We start from the raw sequence: 9310 nt of genomic DNA, 5'->3' as shown, positions 1-9310 counted from the left end.
TAATAAATATTCTAAAATTAATCCATACACTTTCAGGACCTAGAATAAATTTTATAAATTCAAATAAATCCTTAAATAAATTTTCTCATTTTTTCAGGAATTATTGAGGCCTTTACATATTTAAAATAATTATTTTTGCTTAATTTTTACTATTTTTCTCAAAAAACCTCTGTTTTTAGGAAATTCTGTAATAAAATATTTTCATGATATTTTCACTTTCAGAGCCTCAAATAGGGTTCAAAAACTTCTAATTTACCAATTTTCTATTTTTTAAAAATTTTCTAGAATTTTTCTCAAATTTTTCTATTTTGCCCTTCCTAAACCGATAATTTCAAAAATATCAGTCCAAACCCTTTTTGGATTTTATGTTATGCCTAGCTTTGTCAGCCAGTATACTTTTCCTATTGACCCTTGATCTAAGTTTTCATACCTATTATCAGGGTTAAATTTGGAGGGACATGATACCTTCAAGTGCGCTTGTTTTTTCAAGAGGAAAAAAAAAGTGGAATTACTATTTTGGAATGGGCTAAAGAGAGCTTGCTCAAAAATATTGTTAAGGTAATAATTAGTTTTTTTATGGTTATTTAATTTTTTTCAATTAAATTGCTGGTTTTCTTTAATATTATTCTCTAATCTTGATGAATTTAAATTTCTTTATTTATCAACTTACACATTTTTTATCATAAAAGATCTTATACTAATAAAAAGATTGATGGTATCTAAGATCTTTTAGCACAAGTACACAATAATTTCTTCAAGAGCATTATTCCCAATGATAGATGAGATAAAAAGATATTAAAGTGTTCGTTTAAATAAGTGATGATGTTTTTAGATTTTCATGTTTCAAACTTTCGTGTTATGATCAAAGACGTGTTTGGGTAAGAATAAAACCATGGTTTCAGATTACGGTATACGAAATAAATATGTAGAGTAGTTTGTCTCGATTTGCAGAAAAGTACTTCGGAAAAGTGATTATGGGGTTATCTAAACACCCCCCAAGTATGCCTAAGTTAGGGTGTTTAGTATTTTTGCTTAACTAAGTTAATTAGGATGTTATTGTTGTCATTATTTTGACTTTTATAATTGTGGATTCTATTTATATGAAAAACGTGATATGATTTGGTTCTATTGAATTTTTCTCATTATTGTTGGAATCATATTGTAGTTTGTTTTGGTTCTATTTCATATGCTTTCTACAGTTACATATAAAAATTGGCAATGAAAATAATTCCACACTTTTTATAATAAAAAATTATTTTCATCTATTCTGGCATGAATAGACGAAAATAGGCACAAATATAGATGCACTAGGTTCGTTTGTTCACAGCCAATATACGAATATAGTGACCTTTTTTTGTCTATTGCAAACAGACAAATAAATACTTACTATCTATGTCTTCTTTGTCAACGTCTCCCTATAAATAGATGAAAAAAGACTTCCAGAATGGATGAAAATGGACTTTTTTGTAATAGTACTGGACTTTGCCACCACAGTAGCACTAATCATTTTGCAGTGGTCATGCATGGAGCCGATCATTTCGCCAAGAGAGCCTTTTTGGCCAAAGGCTCGTAGAAACCTAGTGATAGGAAAACGTTAATGTTAGATGCATGCTAACCATTTTCCTAAAAAGAAAGCTTCCTTTCACGGTGACACTATCTTCTATTAGTGTTGGTATTGTTGCACCAGCAAGATGTAGGATAAATGTTAGACCTCTCAGCTGCCACAAATAAATAGGTGCGAGTACTAGCATAATACCATTTGTTTTCCATTATATTGAAGCTTACATTCAATTCTATATGTATCTAAACACTAACCTCCTGCCTGTCAAGATGGGGTTAGAAAGTAAAGAAGCTGAATAATACTCATTATTGGATAAGCCCATTTGGTTACATTATATAAAACAGAACATAAGGCTATATTTATATATACTGGGCTGAGGGCAAAAGTCCTATGTTGTCTCTCAACTAACCAAATGATATTACATAACAATAATCTTAACACTCCCCCTTAGGTTAGGGGCAAACAGGTTCTTTGTTCCTAACTTGTTGAGTACTCTTTCATGATCCTATCTCCCAAGTCCCTTGGTCAGTAGATTGGCTTGTTGTTCCTTGCTCCTTATATGTTGAAGGTTTATAATCCCTTGTTGTAGCTTTTCTCCATCAAAATGGAAATCTATTTCAATGTGTTTGGTCCTTTCATGGAAGACCGGATTATTTATGATTTGTATGGTGGATTTACTATCGCAGTACACATCAAGTGGTTTTAATCCATCTATATTGAGGTTTTTCATTAATTTGGCAATCCAAACCACCTCTGGCACGGCACTTTCTAAGGCTCTATACTTTGCTTTGGCTGAGGATTTTGAGATGGTATTTTGCTTCTTGGATTTCCATGATATTAGGGATCCTACAAACTTCAGTATATAGCTAGTCATTGATCTCCTAATATATAGGCATGTCCCCTAATCTGAATCAACATAGGACTCCAACTGATTTCTTCCAGATATAGTGAGCATTATTCACAATTCAGGACTCCCTTGGAGATGTCATACTACTCTTACTACAACATTGTAGTGTGATCTCCTTGGTACATTCATAAATTGGCTTAAAGCCTACACGCCTAAAAAAAAAACTTATATTAGATCTAGTTACTATAAGATAGGACAACTTGTAGTGACTGTTCTTCCAAGACCCATTTAAATTAAATCAAATAATTTAGTTAAAAGATTAAACATGATAAAAAGAAAAAACCTTAAAATCATGAAATCACTATCATAGTTAAAAAAGAATAAATTTATATTATCAGCAATATCAATCCTTAACTTATGTCTTGGACTAACAAAGTACAAAAATAACAGTCAACCATAAGCCCAAATGAAAGCAAACATACAAACTTATAAATCCTTCCAAAATAAGCTATGAAACTCTATTAATCAAAAGTTAACATTTTCAAAGAGTGTCATATGCAAAGTTCTAGAGGCCCTTGGCCTTCTAATAGCGTCCCGGCAATTAGCAAAAATCAAAAGTATTAGTTTACAAAAATAGAGTGAATGAGCCTTATGAGACAAAAGGAGGGAGGTCATACAAGCTATAACAACACTCTAAGCCTCTGGAGCTTTACTTGATAGACCAATACTTGAACTATTACTTGAAAATATTAGAGACCATGGGGTGAGACAAAAGCATTAGTAACCAATTTTCCAACTCATCATACATACTCACACATGCGCGTGAGGTGTCAAGTGGAATAGTTATCAAATCTCAAGAAATATAGATATCAATAAAATTATAAAGCATGTATGCAAAGATAATCTCAATCATACAAATCCTCACTATGAGGGGTTAACACACAAGCCAAATAAGTATATTCCTCACTATGGGGGATTAATCAGACATATGGGTTATCCCTCATTTTGGGGGACAAACAACACATAAAACAAAAGGAGGGAGGCCATACAAGCTATAACAACACCCTAAGCCTTCAAAGCCTTCCCTGATGGACCAACAGTTGAATTATTACTTGAAAATATTAGAGACCATAGGGTGAGACAAAAGCGTTAGTAACCAACATTTCAACTCATCATACATAAATTAACATATGCTCGTAAGGTGTTAAGTGGAATAGTTATCAAATCTTAAGAAATATGGATATCAATAAAATTATAAAGCATGTATGCAAAGATAATCTCAATCATATAAACTCTCACTATGGGGGGTTAACACATAAGTCAAATAAGTATATTGCTCACCGTGGGGGATCAATCAGACACATGGGTTTATCCCTCATTCTGGGGGATAAATAAGGAGCCATAAAGGCTTATCTCTCACAACGGGGGGATGAAGGAAGCCAATCAATGTGCATCAATAGCAGCCTTATCATGTGGTAGAACAGGACTCAACTCAAGATCTAAACACCATCCAATCAATCACAATATAACTAAAAATATGTTAATCTTTTCTCAATATAATCCATAAGATATAAATCATATGCTAAATATTTCTTCCAAACTTCTCAATCACAATTCCAAAATATCCCACAAGACAATTTTCATAGCTTAGAAGGGATAACATATATCATTAAATTTCAAATAACATATCATGGTTTCAAAATAGCAAAAATATTCACAAACAACATATTAGCAAATATAACAAATGGAACGTGATTACCTCTCACCAAAGTAATGAAAAGGATTACGACAAGGTTAACCCTATGCTTAAATCAATAATTAATCTACACAATTAATATAATCACATATTAATATAAGCTATTTAATTAATTAGTTACACTTATATATTTGTTAAATTTTTTAGACTCTCAAAATTCTTAAAACCCAAAATTATTTTAGCACTAACTTACAATATTCTAATAACTAAATTATTCATTTACATCGTCCAAAATTATTTACTTTAATAAAAGAATTTTTTTCCCAAAATTATTAAATTTTAAGTTCTAAAACATTATTTCAAACTTAAACCTTCAAACTAAACAATAAAAAATTCTATAGTACCTCAAATACATATAAATAAATAATTTACTCAGATTTTTTATAATGCAAATATTAGATTTCTAACAAATAAGGAGCTTTTAAGGTAAGATAGTTATTTTAAAAATGTCTAGTCACCCAATAAACAAAAGTAAATTGATAGAAATAACCTACTAAAATAGCTATATAATACTATCATCATTAATCAACAAAACTCCATACTTGCTTCAAATTCTAAATCCAAAAATTTTCTCCAAACAGCACAAAATTACTATCATTAGATAGATCTAAATGAGTGGAATAACTTTTATAAAAAGAGATTAGTTTTCTTACCAAAAATATTTGTAAAATTGAACTATATGAATCGAGGATGCTTGGGCCGCAGGAGAAAGGAGAAAGAAAAGAAAGCAACATGAGGAAAGGAAAGGGTTATGACAAACTACCCTAATATGCCTAAAGCCCAAATTTGCATATTTACTTTTTTTTCCTTCTCCTCTTTTTTCCCATTTTTTTAAAAAAATTAAAATTCTAATTATTATTATCTTCTTATAGTCTTTTTTATTTTTATAAATAAATTTTTTTGGGTAAGTATTATTTACTCAAATAATTATAAGATAAAATTACATTTATCATAAAATAATTATTTTTTCTAAGTATTTAAATCCTAGGAATAAAAATTAGGATGTTACACAGCTTATGTATTAGGCGCCTATATATGTCCGGTTGACAGAGTAGAAGATCATTTGCTTCGTTATTGGCACTCCCACTCAGTCTAGAGTTTTGCTCCATTGGAATGCTAAGTGGCTTGGCTGTAGTCAAATCCATTTAAGAGAGATTATCTAAGGTATACTTGCGCTAATTAAGAATCATACCATGTCTTGACCTAGCCACTTCTATTTGTAAGAAATATTTCAGCTCTCCTAGATCTTTTATTTTAAAGTTACTGTGTAGCAGCTCTTTTGACTCATTAATCCTATCTAATTTATTTCCTATTACTATCAAATCATCTACGTAAACCAGTACCAAAGTGATTTCAGAACCAACTTTTCTTATAGACAGGAAATAATCATACAAACTCTATCTAAAACCTCCTTGCAAGAGTGCCTCAGTAAGATCTGCATTCCATTATCATGATGCCTGCTTGAGATCGTATGGGGACTTGGTTAATTTGCATACTTTGTTATTTCCAAATCGACCAAATCCTTACAAAATATCCATGCACACCTCTTCCTTCAAGGCACCTTGAAGGAAGACGTTGTGCAAATCCATTTGGAAAATGTCCCAAGAATTTATCACAGCAATGCTTGATACAATTCGAATGGTAGCTATTTTAATGACCGGGGAAAAAATTTCAAAATAGTCTATTCCTTCTTGTTGGCTATAATCTTTATCAACTAGTTTAGCCTTAAAATGTTCAATGTTACCATTTGAGTCATATTTTACCTCAGACCTTTTTACAACCTATGCGCTTTTTACTCTTTAGTAGATCTGCAATTTTAATATCCCATATTTTTATTTCTAGGATTTAAATAACATTACAATGCATTTTATTATATAACTTTTAATTAAAGTATATCAAATCATTGTTTGCAGTATGAAAACAAAGAATTGAGAAAAAAAGGATTTAATTGGAAAAAAATCCTCATCAAAATAATGGCTTCTAATTATATTTCTAAGGGTATCCAATTATTATTTTTAAAAAAATACAAATTTGGAGGTAGTAGACATTTTTTAATATAATGTTGATTTGAATTTATTTGCCAAAGGAGAATTTACTCAAAATATGTTTGATTTTAACATTATATATATATATATATACACATATATAATTACAAGCCTTTATATTTTTTGTTGGAGAAAGAAAAAATAATAATGTGGTTATGTAGAGAGAAATAAATTATATAAATTATTTTAATTTTTCAAATATCATGAAAGATTATTTAAACATTTTAAGGCCTAGAAATGAATTTTTGATCAAGTAAAAATTTCGTAAAGTAGATTAAGTTTTAAAATAAAATATACATTCAACTTAAAAAAAAAAAAGCAAAGAAAAATCATTTGAAGGGGAAAAAAATCTTGGAAAAATTGCAAAAAAAGACTTTAAAATTACAAAAACGCAGATAGGGACTCTTGACAACTTTAGGACATATTATTTTTGTCAAAACCCAAAGTGAGATTGTCAAAGATCCCTGTCTGGTTTTTTACAATTCCAAGACCATTTTTTTTTGCAATTTTCTCAAAAATCAAATCAATAAAACTAGTTTCAAATAATGGCGGAATATATATGGGTGGGGCCCACACCAGTTAATAAATGTCACCCACCCCACTCTCCACACGGTATGCGTTCCCTCCTTTCGTCTTCCTTCTTCCAGTGAGCAAGGGAGAATAGCGTCCTCCATTGATGAATTTTTAGAGCTTGATTTTGCACCCATAATCACTCTAGATGGCAAAACTCTTTTCACAAATATTATTCTATCAACAAGAGCTTTCTAAAACTATGAATATTATGAGAAGTAGAGCAAGTTTAAAGATTAGCGCTCAAAGCAAGTATTGAGTTTCAGTAATATGAAACCATAGGATTGAAGAGATAAGCGAGTACTTGATTTTAATTGGTTTAATTTGTTGAATAAAATCAAATTTTGACATTTTAAGTATGTTGAGATTGAACTCTATGAGTCCAAAAAAAAAAAAAAAAGATTGAACTCTAACTCCCTAAGTGTGAAAAGAGGGGTTATAATTTTTAGAGTAAATTCTTTCTTAAAACTGTGATAATGGGCTACAAATAACTTAGAAATACTTGTTGAAAGTTGATTTTATTGTTAACTTATAAGTTTGGGTGATTTTTCCATTTATGGAAGAATTATTATGAATTTTTGAAGTATCTTTTATATGAGTAATCTAGATATTGTTTGGCTAAGAAATTATTTCATTTGGAAACTTTAAGTAATAAATATCTTGTGTTTAAATTTTCATAGTAATTGGACTTGATTTAAGTTACTATTATGTACTTGGAATTGTTACTCTGAAAAGTAGCTTTTTGTATAAATAATAAAATTTGGACTTGTGGATTTTCCGATAGTTTTTAAAAGTGGTTTATAAATAAATAAAAAGTTATGAGATATTTGTAACTATGAACTTCATTTACGGTGGTTGAATTAAAATTTTTAATAGAATGATTAAGTGTTTGACATGAAATTTCAGAAGTTGGTGGGCTAGGTACTAATTTTAAGTTGTGACAAACTGAGGATTTTGTTAGTCTGAATGATTGGAGGATAATTAATGAGTCAATTACAAAATTTGAGCTTAGAAAATATGGAAATAATTATTGGAATGATTAACTAAGAGTTATAAGAAATTTAGGTGAAAGTTGGAGATTTTAATTTATGCAAATAAGTTAATTATTTAATTAGTATATATATATATATATTAACATGTAATCATATTAATTATTGTAAATTGATTTTTTATTGTGGTTTTAAGCATGAGGTAATAAGTTGTAGTAATCCTCCTTAGCTTTGACAAAAGGTAATCATTTTTCACTTGTTATGTGTGTTAATATGTTATTTGTGAATGGTTTTGAAATGTTTGAGTTTGAGAAAGATACAATGATATTGTTGATTTTTTTTTTGGGGATAAAATTGCCTTGTGGAACTTGATGATGTAAATTTTGGAAGAGTATGAGTTAAAATTTGGAATATCTTGAGATGTATATATGAATGTTTTGATTAGCATGAGATAAATGTGAAATCTTGAGAAATTACCATTGAGCTATATCTTGACAATTTTTGTGTTGATTGGGTTGGGATGAGATGGAGTAGAGTATTCTACCACGTGGTATAGCCTCCATTGGTACACAATATGTAACATCCTGAATTTTGAGCTTGGAGATATAAGAAGTAGCCTGAAATATGCAGGCCACCGAACCCTAATTGACAGGAGTCCTAGAAATTTTCTAAAAGGATAAGAGGATTCTCAGACACCAAATTGCAAAGAAAAAACTTTCTATAACTAAGGAATAAAGAAGCTAGAGTTTGTAGTGAAATCTGGGGGGTCGAGTAAGAGGAATAGGGATGAATATGAGCCAAAGGTCGTGCTATAAAATCTCTAAGGGATGATTTTTGATGCTCAACCTTAGCAAGAACCTAATTATAATTTTGAAAAGTTTCGGACCAAAAAGGGTATCAATGGAAAATATGCCCAAAAATTTCAAAGAAATTTCAAAAAAAATTCCCAAAAAAATGGGAAATGAGGTGCTAAGGCCCGTATGAGGTTAAAAATGACAAAAAAAAAAAAATACCCTTGAAGCAAATTATGAAATTCCCAGGGTTTTGGCTGGTTATGGATTACTGGTCGAAATTAAATTATTTAAAACATCAGGAGGCCTCACATGATTGGAAAGAAATAAGGAATTATTGCAGGTTTTAAAAATGATTTTCCCTTGTAGTGTTTAGAGGCTAGCTTTAATAGAATTTAAAACCTATTTATACCTTATTTAGGGAAAGTCAAAATAGCCGCTTGCAGGTCAAAATTTGGCTTGAACAAAAAGAGAGAAATTTCTCATGATAAAAAGGAGTTAGTGGTACTCAGAAACAGAATTTTGGAATCATAGACTGAAAAAAAGAATTCGGTCAAGTTTACTCCAAAATAAATATTATTAAATATTTAATAGAAAGACAAGGAGTAAAGCATCTCTCTCTATGTACCTGCATATATAATGCCATGTGAAGTTATTTGTAATTGAAAGAGGTGCTAGAACATGTCCTAATATTACCAGGCAAGTCAGGACCCAGAAAGATATCCAATATAAAGTAAAATTGTAAAATAAG

This window comes from Neltuma alba, unplaced genomic scaffold (genome assembly GCF_004799145.2).
Source record: "Neltuma alba isolate B1F8T4 unplaced genomic scaffold, ASM479914v2 tig00011447_pilon, whole genome shotgun sequence".
NCBI lineage: Eukaryota > Viridiplantae > Streptophyta > Magnoliopsida > Fabales > Fabaceae > Neltuma > Neltuma alba.
The sequence above is the reverse complement of the archived record's forward strand: the minus strand, read 5'-3'. Positions refer to the sequence as shown.